Here is a 14564-nt window from a genome sequence, read left to right on the forward strand (position 1 = left end):
GATCCACTAAGGTTTTCTTTTTATTTACACATGTACATCTATTTTAATACCCATATATGCAATTAAAATGTTGATTTATCATTGACATCCCTAAAACTTCTCTGTTTTAACCAGTATTTTCCTTTAAGCACCAGGTTTTAATAATTGATGATAGAGGGAGTTTGAAGAAACTTAGCATATACATCTGAGAGGACAACATACATCTATATTGACTAAGATAGGGCAGTATATATCTATATTGACTACTGATACTGACTGACAGCTCTGAGTACCAGGCTATACACAGACTTGCTAGTATAAAATGTGAGCTAGACAGGGAATTGTGTGTGGACATTTATATTTTTAAATACTCCAGCACCTGCTACCTGTTTCTTGTTACATATGTAGTGCTGCTAGCTTGGAGATCCCCAAACATTTTACCAAGATTAATTGAGTTATAATCCCATTTAAATGGGGTAAAAAAAAGTAATAAAAAGTTCCTACAAAAACCTAAAACTTTTTTCCCTGTTTAACAAATGAGAAACCACCAAAGAGTTCTATGATGTGGTGAGCCCTGAGTTAATACTTATTGTCAATACTGAGTGCCACAACTACACCTGTCAAGCTCTTTCTCTGACTGGATTTATCCTTCAGTTTGCTTTTGGAGTAGAGGCAGCTAATTGTTGTGGGACTGTACAATCCTGCCACAGTGAGGTGGTAGGATTTGTCCTCTCCTTTCATTCTCATCTCTGCACTGACTCTCAGGATGCCTCTATTCTCAAAATTATTACACCAGCTCTCAGTTAATGTTGCTATTCAGGTACTGTCTTTTTCGGCAGATTCCTCTGGACAAATTTCTTCTGCAAGTCCTTTCAAAGGAGATCTACCAGTGAAATGTCCACAATAACAGATTGAAAAGGATGATAAAATAAAATGGCAAGGACTGTGTGGAACCAAACAGCAACTACTTGCTGTCTTCTTGTAGAAAACCCTTGCACTGCTCAAGCATCTCTACACTATTGCTCCCTTTTCTTCATGCCCCCCCAAGGTATGTCTGGGATTAGTCTAATTTAGAATATTAGCTTTTCAGGAACCAATGTTTTTAAAATATTTTACATGTATTGAGATATATACATGTATGGCACCATGTCAGTAAGAAGAGGAAAGGCATCAGCAGAGTTCCTTTAACTCAAATTTATGTGTACTAACCAAAGTGTTCATTATTTCTGCTCTTCCATACTTAGATTTCCAAGTCAGATCTTTCATGACAAGGCTGCAGATGGAAAGCTGTACTTCGAAATAGAACTTTAAGAAGTAAAGTGGGAATAAATGATCTTTATAAATGTAATCCAAGTAGTTATTATTTAATAGCTGATATTTTTGCTTCTCCCTTCCCACTTACTGCTGAACTGCAGCAGCTTATAAAGAGAAAGAGCCTGACAGGGGAAAATAGCTGATTTTTTTTCTGGAAAATAGAGTTTTCTCTCTGGAATGTATGTAAGTGCTGGCATGTACACACTAAAGTGTGCATGCATTTAATGGAATCAGTAGCTTTGGAACATTATACATGGTCCCTCTATGAAAAAAAAAGAAAGAAAAGAAAGATGGTTCAAGCTGAAATAAATTTCTGATTTGGTCAGACAGCAGTAATGTGGGGATATGTAGCCAGGATGCAAATGCCTACATAATGGATATGCTCTCTGACTGTCCTCTCCGTATGTGTCTGCATGTTGGTGAAGTGCTCTGTATTTGTTATTCTGTCTGCCTGGACATGCATCCAATCCATTTTACCAGTTCCTCCAAGGTGATGCAAGTCATAACTCACTTAGCTGTGTTTGTCAATGCTCATATTTGAGTTCATTTGAGTTCTGCGTGTCCTAGTCAGGACTTGTGCTTGTCTGTAATGTATGGATGCATGCATTCATGTAGATATGGTCAATCTGCTTTGGTCTGATCTGGAAAGGTGAATAAGTCTGTGCAGAAGAGTGTATACAAGGGAAGTTTACTTTTACTAATTTGCAGACATTTAGCATATTCTTAGTATACAGAATGCTGACCACGGAGTGCTTGTGACAACATCAGGGTTAGTAATGATGGCCAACGTTAAATATATTTTAATTTATCAAGATAATAATGTCCATATTCTTGCAGAAAACTGATTGTATTTTTCTCTCATTCACACACACACAAAAAAACCCCCCAAAAATTGCAACACTGTGAGAAAACTGGTCTTTGTTTCTTAGGGGAATGCAGAATATGGCCAAGACTGGTTTTAAGAGGTTTTTTGTTTGGTTTGGTTTGTTTCTGGTTTTTTTTGCTTGTTTGAGGTTTTTTTGTTTGCTTTTGCCTTATGTTTAGAAATACAAACCTTTAGATTTCTGATGCCAAGTTTGGAAAATGCATCCCTACTAAATGTTTTACAGGCCCTTTGAGCTGTCTGGTGAGCCAAAGTGAGAGATGATATTCATCAGTTGTTCTGTCTACTTAATTTGTTAAGTGAAGTAACATTTCTGAAGTGGGAGCATTTCACATAGTTTTCCAAAGAACCAGAATTTTTTTTTATAATGGCAACAGAAATAAAAGTAATTCTTTCTCCAGCACCTTGAATAAAAATAAAGACTTGATTTTTGTATTGCTTCATTTAGTAATTTAGGCCCATGCAAAGTGAGTGCAAAAGAGGTACTGATGATTATTTTGCACTATTTTCTTACCCGAGTCTGGAAATGTGATTCCCTAGTATGATACAGAGTAGCAGGATGGTGAAACAGGTGCTTATACAGAGCTGGGTATACAAGGGGCAGGACAGCAGAAAATTAGGGCATAGGGGCCTATCCCAATCCCCCCAAGGGAAACGGGAACTGGATTAAGCCTAAACCTCTAATTACATAGGGGTAATAGTCTATCAGAACTCCCACAGCAAAAGGGAGTTGGAACAAACCCAAGACTCTAATTGCTTTTTTTCCTTGACATTTTTGTTCATATATTTTGTTTACTCTGGCTCATCATTACATTATTTTGTAATTATTATGATAGGATTAGTGGCCATTAAATATCTGATTTCTGAATGGTATGGCTTGTTCCTTGTCACTGATGTCCCTGATCTATGTCAGAAAGGTTTGTATATTCTGGTTGGTATAGCAAGAAATAGACACATTTATCTAATTGATTGAAATGGATCAAGGCTTATATGTTCCCTACCAGCACGTCAGAGAGCCGTACTACTTTTCTGTGTACAGAAAACAATACAGTGCAGGGCCACACCAGTGCTTTTTTCCTTCCCATTTTTAAATGCTGGTGTTCATACCAATGTCTTTGAACTTCTGTAATGAGGCCTGGATCTGTCTAAGGAATTTTGTAAGAAAAAAGTGTTACTGGCCAGGTGAGAGATAGCACTGTAACTTTCTCCAAGTAACAGCTATCTGTCATTTTGGAGCACACCAATACATTTGTTCAATTAGTTCAATACTGGATTTCTTCCTGCTCTTCTAAGATTAAATCTGCAGTGGTATTAACATGTCATCTACAGTGCAGATATTTGGATATTTGTCCCCTCTGAATCCCATCCCCAAACATCCCAGCTCTAGAGTCAGAAGAGAGTTCTGGCACATGCCAGGCAAGAAGTATGCCCATGCTTCCAGAGGTACCCTGACTGTGCCATAGTGGCAGTGTCAGAACTACAGGGCTGTACAGAGGCCCTGATACAAGATGGGAATTCACTGGTGACAGTAGAAACTGCATGCCTCAGTCTAGGCAGGACTCCAGGTAGATGACGTCAGTGTGGCTTGGAAAACATCAAAGTAGGAAATATATGCTGGAGCAAGGGGCATTTCTGCAGTCAGTCCTCACAACTTAATTTTACTTAGTTGTCCATTAATAATGTCCCGAGACAGAAGGGTACAGCTTTATTTTTGAGATTTTATTGATTTTTCCTAATTTGTACTTTCAATTTGTGACCCTAATATGTAAGCTCAAAATTAGGGGAGGGCTTTAGCCAAGACAGGTGTAGGCTTCTGGAAAAGTTTTCTCAAGGAGTGGTGGAAACAGGCAAGCACATTAGCTATGGATTTTGATGAATTAATGAAAGGGTTTAGATAGCAAGGTTGTCCTAAATAAGAAGGTTTTACTCATCAACACAGGAGATCCCATCCACTGTATTTATCTGGGGAGCTGGGAAGGAGATAATTATCAATACTAATTGGAAGGATATGGTGAATCATTGATATAGCTCTTTGTTGCTTTCTGGGACAGAAGGACTTTGACCAATTTGGAGGTGTTTTGTTCCCAATTAAGATATTTTTGGCTACAGCAGAGGTACAGAAACTTTGAACCAAATAGTAGAAGATGTGTCTGTCAATTAAACTATCCAGGAGATGTATTGGTAAGTGACCTTCGGTTACAAAGTTATAAGGACTAAGTAACCTCAGTCACTTCACTGGAACCATTCAAGACTTAAACTGACAGAAAAGAGGAAGGAACGTCTTTCTCTTTGAAACCCTTTTATCGCTTTTAGAATAACGTAGCCTTACCATGGATCTCCCAACTGCAGCAAGAAATATGTTTTTCTTTCAGACTGAACAGTATTTTGGTGTTTAGCTCACTTGACATAGTCTCTGTCAAAGAAGGCCATTTTTTCTTTATGAACTTACAAACCTGGTTTGCAGTGTTTCCAATGTGTACACTAAAATCCGTAGCACCAATCTCACTGCAGGCTTAGCATTTGTTAATCTTTGGAAGGGACATTTGATTAAGAACAAACAGGGCAAAATAGATCACGATAAGCAACAACAAAATTTTTAAAAATAGATTCAACTCTCTTGATTAAAACAGATTAATTTTTAAATTTGCAATGAAAATTAGTTAGAACTGTTGCAATGCTTTGTAAAAAGTAGTATCAGAAGGCCATTTTAGTGACTTGGAGTTTGCTGCCCTGGGCTATGTGGAGACTGGGAACTCAGGGAGGCTTCAGTGTTCAACATGACCAAAGTACATCAGCACTTAGATACTTCAGGATGTGTGATGGAAGTGAACATGTAAAAACTGCTTCCTTTAGCAGTTCCATGTGCTAGTGGTAACAAAGGTAAGGAACCTATTTAAAACATATACTTTAACCAAAATATTTAACTTCGCATTGCTTTTTGGAAAAAGCAATGTGAAAATACATGTCAGATCCATTTTAAAAGATAGGTTCTCTTTTACCATGAGAGAAAACCACGTGTTTCATCAGTGGGGACTGACATTGAGGTAAGCAGGTCTTCTCTGTGTAGCTTTAATGACAAGACATTGTCATGCTTCCCCCCCACCTCCTAAACAACAGATGCAAAGTGTGGTACACCTGCAACCACTGAAGTTGTTGGAGTTTTGGGGGGGTTCAGAGGGGCTGGTTCTGGCAGAATTCTGCTAGAAAGGGGGAAGTGCAGGTTTTGTGATACAGCTTTTGTAAATAAATACCTAAATTGCATGTAATTTGACAGCTAAGCATTTCCTTAAGCACTATTATCAAGATGCTGACTAAAAAGTAAATAATATGAAAAATTTCTGCTAGTAAAATCTTCTCTTTCCTAATATAAAAAAGTGGAGAAAATGTATTGTACATGCAAAATGTTTTTATCCTTTTTTGAAGGAAGGAGTGTGTATGAAGAAAACTATTTGAGATAAGTTTAAGGAAAAGATGTTTGAATGCAATAATGTAAAAAACCCAAAACTTTAATAGATTTTGCATACATCTGTAGTTCATTGTAACCAGGGGAAAACTGATTCTTCTGCAGAATGTAGACAGACAACATGCCACTGGCTTGGACTGGGGCTCTGTATAGGTGGCATATTGGCCCATGGCAGAGAGTGACTTCACTGTGTTAGGTGATAATGTTTTAAACAGTTATTTAAACTACAGTTTAAACGTTTTAAACCCACATTTCAGCCTCCAAAATCTGAAAATAAAGGTCCATTTTACTGCCTCTCATAGTGCTTATTGCAGATCTCTGTGCTACAGTGGTAAGAGGTCATGATGCTTTCCCAGGCAGACTGAGGTCCCACTCTCTGTAACTCATACAGGTAGTTTGCCAGCATTTCACTGATAAAAGTACATGCAGTGGATCTGAATTCTTACTGGCATAATGAGAGAAGTTGCTAAAATCATTGCCACTGCAGATGTTCACATCAGTAACTTTGGCTTTAGTTTGTCAGTAAAATCTTTCCTCTCAAAATGCTTGGAAGTCTTCTGCCATGGGTCAGTGTTATGTACCACCTAACTCCAGTTCCACAGAGTACATTTATGTGTAGGGAACTGAATGCCTGTGCTAGCAGTGGGAAGCGTTTTGCAGTCGCTTCTCTGTAAGATGTGTGCCATAAACCTGCTGTAAAGAGTTAACACCACTGGGGGCTAACCACGGAACACTTGCTGACCTCAGGGAATTTCATCAGACCATGCCCCAAGCGTGTGATCACTTTTGTGATCAGACCCAGTGAAGACGTTGCACAAGTCATGTGTGTGTTGAGGGTTCAGTTGTTGGTTTTTGAAAACTGGCTAATGGCTGTTGTCTTTAACGAAAAGAGTGTAATAAAAATGTTGTTTCTGCTTAATGCAGAATGCTTTAACTTCTTAGAAGATAGCTCTTAGTCTTTGCTTACCAATCTGGCCCCTCAGGCTGGTCACTTTCATGGATGGGGTTGTGCAGCTGAGGGTGCAAGAGCACAGCAAAGGACATCCCTGAGACTGCAGTCAGTGGGGGGGCTACACAGAAGAGCCCTGCCACAGGCAACAGACCAAACTGTGACCATCAGATTCCAGTTCAGTTATAGACATTGAAAAAAATGAATTCTGGCATTAAGGTGTTTGATTAACCCTTTGGAAGTGAGAACCTGTAAAAGGTGGGGAGGTGTGGGAGGGGGGGGAGTTTTTCTAGGAAAGCACTGAAATATCATGATGTATTGTGAAAGGGCTAATAAAGGGTAAAATCAGCAATTCTATGGCTCATAATACCTGTGGATCATATTTTTTTTTAAGTGGACTAACTTTTTTCATACCTTGTAATAGTTACCTTACCTGTATAAAAGTACATTTTCTAGTTTAAAGAATTGTCTTTATTCATGATTAATGGGCTCTGAACTTGAACTTACCTTATTTACAATTAAGGAAATATTCAAAATCATCTGAATATCCCTAATTTGTATTTATCAGCAAGGGATTTTAAAATTCTTTTTAGAAGTTTAGAATAGGACAACTTACAAATTACTTTTTAAATAGCCTCACATCTTTCTTAAATAAAAGTTTGTTACACATCTAAGACTGAAATTTTAGCTGTTCTGTTTTAATTTAGTGAGACAGGTTTTGGCTCAAAAAAAGAGTAATTCTGAATGGAAAAGTTATCAAAGCTTTATTTTTGGCAACAGCTTTTCAAATCGACGTGAGGTGTAGTCTGTTGTGCCTTGTGTAGTTTCAAGCTCTTGCTCTGCTTGAAGTGCTCACGATTTTGTTCAATCAGGCCCATAACTATCTTTGTCACTACAAATAGAGCCATCAGTGTCACTCTATTCCAAAAAAAGGTGTTAACCCTTTCCTGCCCAGCACTTTCTCAAAGACTTGCTGCAACTCCAGCAATTTAAAGAACTAGATCTTTGCTGGTTGGTTTGGTAACTCTTTAACAGACCATCCTGATTTAACTCCTGGTTTTGGACAATATAAAGGAGTTTTCACCAATTCTCTTTCTCTGCTTTTGGTTCACACTTTCTGTATTTACTGGGAAAATTTCCTGCCAGCTTGCTTCTTTGTCGGTGGCAGTGGGGGGGGGAGAGGTGCAGCCTATGACTTCACCAAATAGACTAGACATCAAGGTCACAGGTAAAATAGGCAGAACTACTGATTTTTCCAGCCGTATACTAGCAAAAGCATGCATCACAAAGGCATGATCTCGACCAGCCTCCCATGCTTTTCCATTGCCCTCACTATTTGACACCTGCAGGTTTGTGGACTGGAAGGCAGCTTTCATCCCAGCTGTTACTGGTGCCCCGGGTCCTGAGCATGCAGGACCTGTGTGCCTGGGACCTCACCAGCCTGGGGGCTCACAAGGGTCCTGCTCTGTCTGCACCACACTCTGCTTGGGTTCTGAGGCAGCTTTACCTGAGAGTAAATTGCACTGCTTACTGAAGGAGTTGGTAAATCCTGGGGGCTAGATTGAAACAATTTGTTCCAAAGTAGTTTTGTCCTGTAAAATAGCTTTGATTAACATCGGGACTAAACATGCTTTTTGTTCCTTACTGAAAAAGTAAGGAATTTCTGCTGGCTATTTGGAGGCTAAATCTTACAACCTCTAGTGAATATTCATGCATATTCATGAAAATAGGATAAAGGAACTCAATAGGAACATTTCTGCGGATCAGAATTATTCCTAGGAGTGAAGGTTAACATAATATGGCCCCAGCAAAATCTCCAATTGATAATGCTGCAATGCTTCCTCTTTTGGTACCTGGCTTTTAGAGCTGAGTTTTGAAAGCAGTAAATCAAAAATAAAAGTTAAAACTTTTAATTTCATGTATCCAATTGCATTATACATCAAACAACATTAAGTATTCCAAATGAATTAAAAAACAAGTAAAAAAGCCTTTAGCTGTAGTTTTGTTTGAGTTTCTTTTCTTGGCTGTTTGGGATCTGCTATAATAAGTTCTACAAAAATTAAAATCTCCAGGACAAGCAGCTTGAATCTATAACTAAATAAGCAAAATTTTGCACAGTACTAGAGTTTTTAAAGTAAAGAAATTGGTGATTTGATTTGTAACAATAAATTGCAAATTTAACTTTGGAACCAGCTTTTTCTTCCAGATAGGGGAGGACCAGAAGTAGCCAGAACATTCAGAGAAGGTAACTATACAAGCTTTCAAAGCTGCTTTGGTAACATGCTGTCTACCACAAACATTATTTTCACAGAATCATAAATCCATACTTTCATATGAAGAGAAATTTCATACAAGTCTCTTGACCTCCATAGTTAATTTAGGCAAAATATCTTCTGCCTTTATATGTATTGCCTGAAATTACTTCTTTCAGGGGGAAAAAAAAATGTCTTGAGCTTTATATAGCTTTTCTTTGAATATATTACATATTGTGAAATATTGACATGCAGAGACAGGTCCTCTTAATTGTCACAAATTTGAACTTGAAGGAAATTAAAAATTAGAAAAGAACTAAAGTTAGGGAAAACATTTTAGAACTGCAGGCACCAGCCAGATAATTTCAGTGGGCAGTTTTTTAAAAAAGTGAATATTTATACTAAATAGCATCCAGTTCAGAAATAATTTTCAGGGAAGATATTTTCTTATATTCTGGGAAGTTAGACTCCTATTAGCCAAAGTACTACGTAGCATGCAGCTAAATATAAAACAAAATAAGCTCAGTTATCTAATATAGATATAAATTCAAGTATTTGTGAAATCTATTTAGAGCAGTGTTTTATACCTTAATATACAGATGAAAGAGCTGAAGTGGGAATATTGTATGCTTTAGCTAAAATACCAGCTAATTTTTTTTTCCTTTTGCTGGACTTACTACCTAACAATAAAAAACAAGAATAAAATTATTGAATATGTCCAAAGAATAAGCATATCTAACTGTTACTGAATTCATGGTAAAACACGGTAAAAGTTAGGAGACAACTGGATTTTATATTCTTCTGGACTGATCCTGCTGTCCTGAAATGAGTGGCTAAATTCCATTTGCCTTCAAAGGGACCTGAATTTCATGTCAGCTTTTTAAATAGAATTTATTAACTCTTCAGTATTCTGCTAAATAATAAAACTTCACTGTTTGTTAAAAATCAAAATAACAAAAATTATAGATTAAAATCTAAGCAAACAAGGACTAGCAATTACTGTTTAAAAAAGCTTTTGGGAGATAGCTATTGGTAAGCTATTGGCTGATAATTTAATAAAAAGTATTCAGCCTTATTTAACTACTGTTTTAAAGTGGTTTATAGGACCTAGATGTTTTAGAGTCTCAATTAACATATAGAGGATGCAAAAGAAATAAAGCCCTGCCCTTGCAGAATAAAGGTAGAAATATGTTTTGTCAATTAAAACAATTAAAACAAGCTGCTGAATCTAAAATTTAGTTACCTAAGAATTGACATTTTAATGTTAGCATTAGAAAATAAAATAGGGATATCTTTGCATCAAAAAAGAAATTCTTTTAACAAAAGATACAAATTTGGTCTTTCAGGCATTAAAAAAATTTTTTGTATTTGTGAGTTCAAGTTTTTAGTTTAGTAAATACATTGTTTAAATAGTAGGCAGAGACAACCTTTGAAGAAGGACAATTGGTAGGATTAAAACTTAAAGTTTTAATCAAAAACAAAAACAAAAAGAAAATAATTTGATAAAGGTAAACACTAAGCATAAGTCAGTTTGGGGTTCATCACTATCTCATGAATTCCTTTATATCAAACTAATTCATGTGACTTTAGGACAAAATTGTTAGACTTGTTACTCATCCTTACTGAATATGTTTCTATTTAAAAGTTATGTTTTTTCCTCTTTCAAAAATTGTTATTGATTTTTCTATAGAGAAGCAGAGAAAAAAGTAAATTCAATAATAATTCACAAATACTCCTTCTGTTGAAGCAGACTTTTTACTCTGGAATTACTAATAGGAAATTATTTGAACATTTTTTTAAAAAGTTAATTTATGTAAGAAGCTTTTTGAAAGTTATAATATTAACTTATAACTAACTGCAGCTAGAATACAGCCTTTTTTCAAATTGAATACTGTACATAATAATTAACAAAACATGTGGATGTAGATACAGTAACAATTGTTGGAAACATTAATTTGCATTGTTGAATCTTAGTGGGGAGTTTGTTCTTTCTTAAGGCTCTCAAGTAGTTAGCAATGAAAACAAATTGAGATTAAAAGAATCTGTTTCAAATCTTCCTTAAAAACCTGAAAAATTTTTCTAAACCCGTAAATGTGGTTTGATATATTTTTGCTTATAATGTGTAGGTTATTTATAAATACTTTTTGGGATAAAATATTTTTTTTGGGGATAGTTCATATCTCATTAAACTGACTGAGCAGAGAGCGCTACATCATATTTGTTTGTAAGTTTAATTGAGACTTATTTAATAGAAAAATGAGCTAGATAAATAGCCTACATCAAGTTTTATCCAAATAATAGCACTTGTAATAATTATTGTGTGTTAAAAGTCTCCTATTGATCGTGTATCTGGAAGCTCTCTGTTCAGTTTCTATTTAATATTCTTGAAGTTTTTTCCATTTATGGCTTTCAGAATAATAAACACAACATCCCTGTTGTTTTTGAAATTAATAATAAAGAATAAGTATTTATTTTGTTTTGACATCAAGAGAAATTACTGACAGAAGGAAATATGCAGCAATTTTGCACAAGTAACTTTATGAAGTTTTAAAGACTTTGCAGGGAAAGATTTAAAAGAACAAAAACAAATGACCCCCACCCCCCCCATATTTGAATAAAAATATTTCTAAATGTCTGCTGCAATTTTTTTAAGAGGGGAAACACCTTTTTTGCATTGGCACTGTATTAAAATTGAAATAAAAACATCAAAATTCATGGTGAGAGTTCTACCACAGACCTTAGCTTTTCAAAGGTCTGGAAAGCTCCTTAAATTTAATTGAAACTACATTTAAAAAATTTTGTTTTCATGTACTAAGCAAACCTAAGTGTTTACCTTGGAGAAGAATAACTGGATATATCTGATCAATAGAGAGAGTAACACCAGAAAAGTGATTTTTTCAAAGAAAAATAATTATTTTCATATAAAATTTAAATTGATGGGCATTTGTTTCTGGCCATGTTAATGCTATAATCAGTACAATAAGGTAGATTTTACTAACTAAATGGAAGGTAGGTACAGCATGATCTGAAGTGGGAGGGAGCTTAGAGTAGAGTTGCCTCAGTGTAATGGCAGCACATAAATGTCACAAAGAAAGTTCAACTTCTTGGACTACAGTTTCCACTGAGATACCACCTTAAATTTAAGTTTGTGAATTGTATGTTCCTCAATGAAATCATGGGCTTCTAAAACATGTATTAACAAGCTTAAACGTGATTATGTTTTTAACTATTTCATTAATTAGAAAGAGAGCTCTGTAAGTCACAATGTGAGCCAAAAATGGAAATCAGAACTGATGTGTTAATAATGTGCTTCATTCCTTATTTTTAAAAGAACAATTTTAGAGGTGAATAGTAAATTCTCCAGGAAAAAATCAAAAATGTATATACCTCTATGAGTTTTTCGAAATGTTTTGTTCTCCTGTCATTAATTATGACATTAATTATGTCATCTTTTTGTTCTCCAGAAATTATGCCAAACTTGCTGAAAGGGTCAAAATATTACCAGTTTAAGTCCTCCCAAAAATTTTTCAAATAGTTCTGTATTTCACATTACAATAAGGCATATGTGAAAGATGATTCAATGTAATTAATTAATTTAAAAATTTCCAATTATGAAGATTCAACTATAAATTATTATTCCAGTAAATTCTTATTTTATAATATTAACTTTTTTTCTGTAGGATACCATAAATATAAGACAAAGTCCTACATTCAAAACTCCAGCTGATAATAGAATAAGATTAGGCAAAGCAGAATTTGGAATGCAGTTTCCTCATTTCTCACTGTAATTTTATGACCATAGGAATATGTATATTAGAGGTTCCAAATTAAATACCTTTCTTCTGCTACAGTTTTCTAGATTTCTATTCTATTTACAAAGACTAATATTTTTGCCACAATTTTCATTGTTCAGGTATTTCAAATAAGAAGACCCAATTGCTTGGTCTCCGGTCTCTAAAAATCCACCCTGTCAGGATGAGAATTAATTAATACAGCTTTAATTAACTTTAAGTTTTCTCTTTCCCTTTTTCTCCCTGGTTAATTTGGTAGAGGGCAAAAATAGAACTCAGATCAGTGTAACTTCATCTGCCATGGCAGGGGGGTTGGAACTGGCTGATCTTTAAGGTCCTTTCCAACTCAAACTATTCTGTGTTTCTGTAATTTCCTAACTCATATCAAATCCTCTGTTTCTGTAAGACAAATTCTTGGGGTAATAATGACATGCTGCTACTAGCATGAATTTGTTAACCTAAAATATACCATTCATTAAATTTAATTCACTCAAAAAAATCCAGTTAATTTGCCTCAATATTTATCAGAGTTGCAAATTGGGATTTTAGTTATTAAATCTTAGTTTTAATGGTCATTGTACTTATCATATAGAATTCTATTTAAACAATCAGGCCCCACACTTTTAAGATTTAAAGGAACCATTCAAGTCATCTTCACCACTGTTCTGCTATAATAATGCAGCAAATCTGTATTTCATGACATAGGGATTTAAGATAAGATGGTACTAATGTGCACAAGGGCATCTAATTGGAACAAAAAGGAAAGCAGTCAGAATAGGAGGATATCTGGATTTAAGTGGGTTAGCACCAAACTTCTTTGTAAATTGCTTAACTGAAGATATGAAGTTTCAATTAATCTAGAAGCATAGGTGTGAAGATATGAAATTATACAGACTGTGTGATGTTTATAAATCCAGCCAAGAGTTTGTCAGTGATCATTGGGCTCACAGGATAGCAGTGACCTGTTGTGCTGCAGCCTAACTCCCTCCTGGAATGGAGTGCAGAGTTGAGATGTGCCTGAGGTGGGGGTATAGGCTAAGCTTTGCAGCTGGAATACAAGCCTGCCCACCCTCAGAGCAGCCCAGCTCTTGGATGGGGACCATTCCAGGTCTGTGGTACCAAAGTCTTCCAGAAATTTAGGGTCAGGCCTGTTTTGGTAAAAACTATTTGGCTACATTCTAGTGCACGGTGCAGTTGGTTTCAATTTGGTTGTATTTATCAGAATTTTTCTGTACAATATTCTGTATTTATGGCTTGGATGTCGTGATTATTTTAACTGCTTGCTTAAAAGAAACTGAAACTTTAGGAATAGAGAGGAGTTAATTTTTTACCAAAGAAAATATTGTATATAGAACAGACTCTGGATAGATAATACACCTAGCTGCTGGTGTATTTATTCCCTATGCATATAAGTTGAGAGGTAACATGAAGCAAGAAAGTATTAATGGCTGCCTTAAACTAACAACTGGTAAAAATCAAGTGGATGCTGACAGAATCACTTATAATTTGTGGGCGTTTCACATGTGTCTCATTTTCCAAATTTAATTAAAATTCAGAATTTTTCAAAATGTATACATTTTCTGAAATTTCAGAGTTCACTGGTCACACAAAGATGTGCAACAGTAGTGAAATGTGGGTCATAGTCTTCAGCTTCATGGCGTACAAAGAAGGTTCAAAAGGGGGTAAAAGTCTCAGCTAGGTTGTGCCAGTTAACAGTGTTCTGTCCATGTTTAGTTTATTTGAGAAGTTCAAACCAAGTGAAGTTTGAATTAATCTGCCCAACCTTCTCTTTTACTTGAGTTTATACTTTGGCAGCTTGCTGGGTGCCTTTACAAAACACAGTAAGACCAGCTTCAATGCCATCCATGTGAGAGACAGAAAACCTGAGCAGAAATACCTGACCTTAACCCTTTGTGAAGTGTCCACTTCATAC

General features: G+C 35.6%; 1 long non-coding RNA gene across 3 annotated transcripts in view; it reads left to right on the forward strand.

Annotated features, from left to right (window-relative positions):
* The window catches only part of LOC136558412 (uncharacterized), a 74902-nt gene that overhangs the window by 39970 nt on the left and 20368 nt on the right, over positions 1-14564 (forward strand). For 2 of the 3 annotated variants that reach the window (XR_010783875.1, XR_010783877.1), the window contains exon 3: positions 819-1027. The exons of the other annotated variant lie outside the window; for it this stretch is intronic. This is a non-coding gene — a long non-coding RNA (uncharacterized lncRNA). The remainder of the gene's footprint in view (positions 1-818; positions 1028-14564) is intronic. 3 annotated transcript variants of the gene reach the window in all.

Source organism: Molothrus aeneus, chromosome 6 (genome assembly GCF_037042795.1).
Source record: "Molothrus aeneus isolate 106 chromosome 6, BPBGC_Maene_1.0, whole genome shotgun sequence".
NCBI lineage: Eukaryota > Metazoa > Chordata > Aves > Passeriformes > Icteridae > Molothrus > Molothrus aeneus.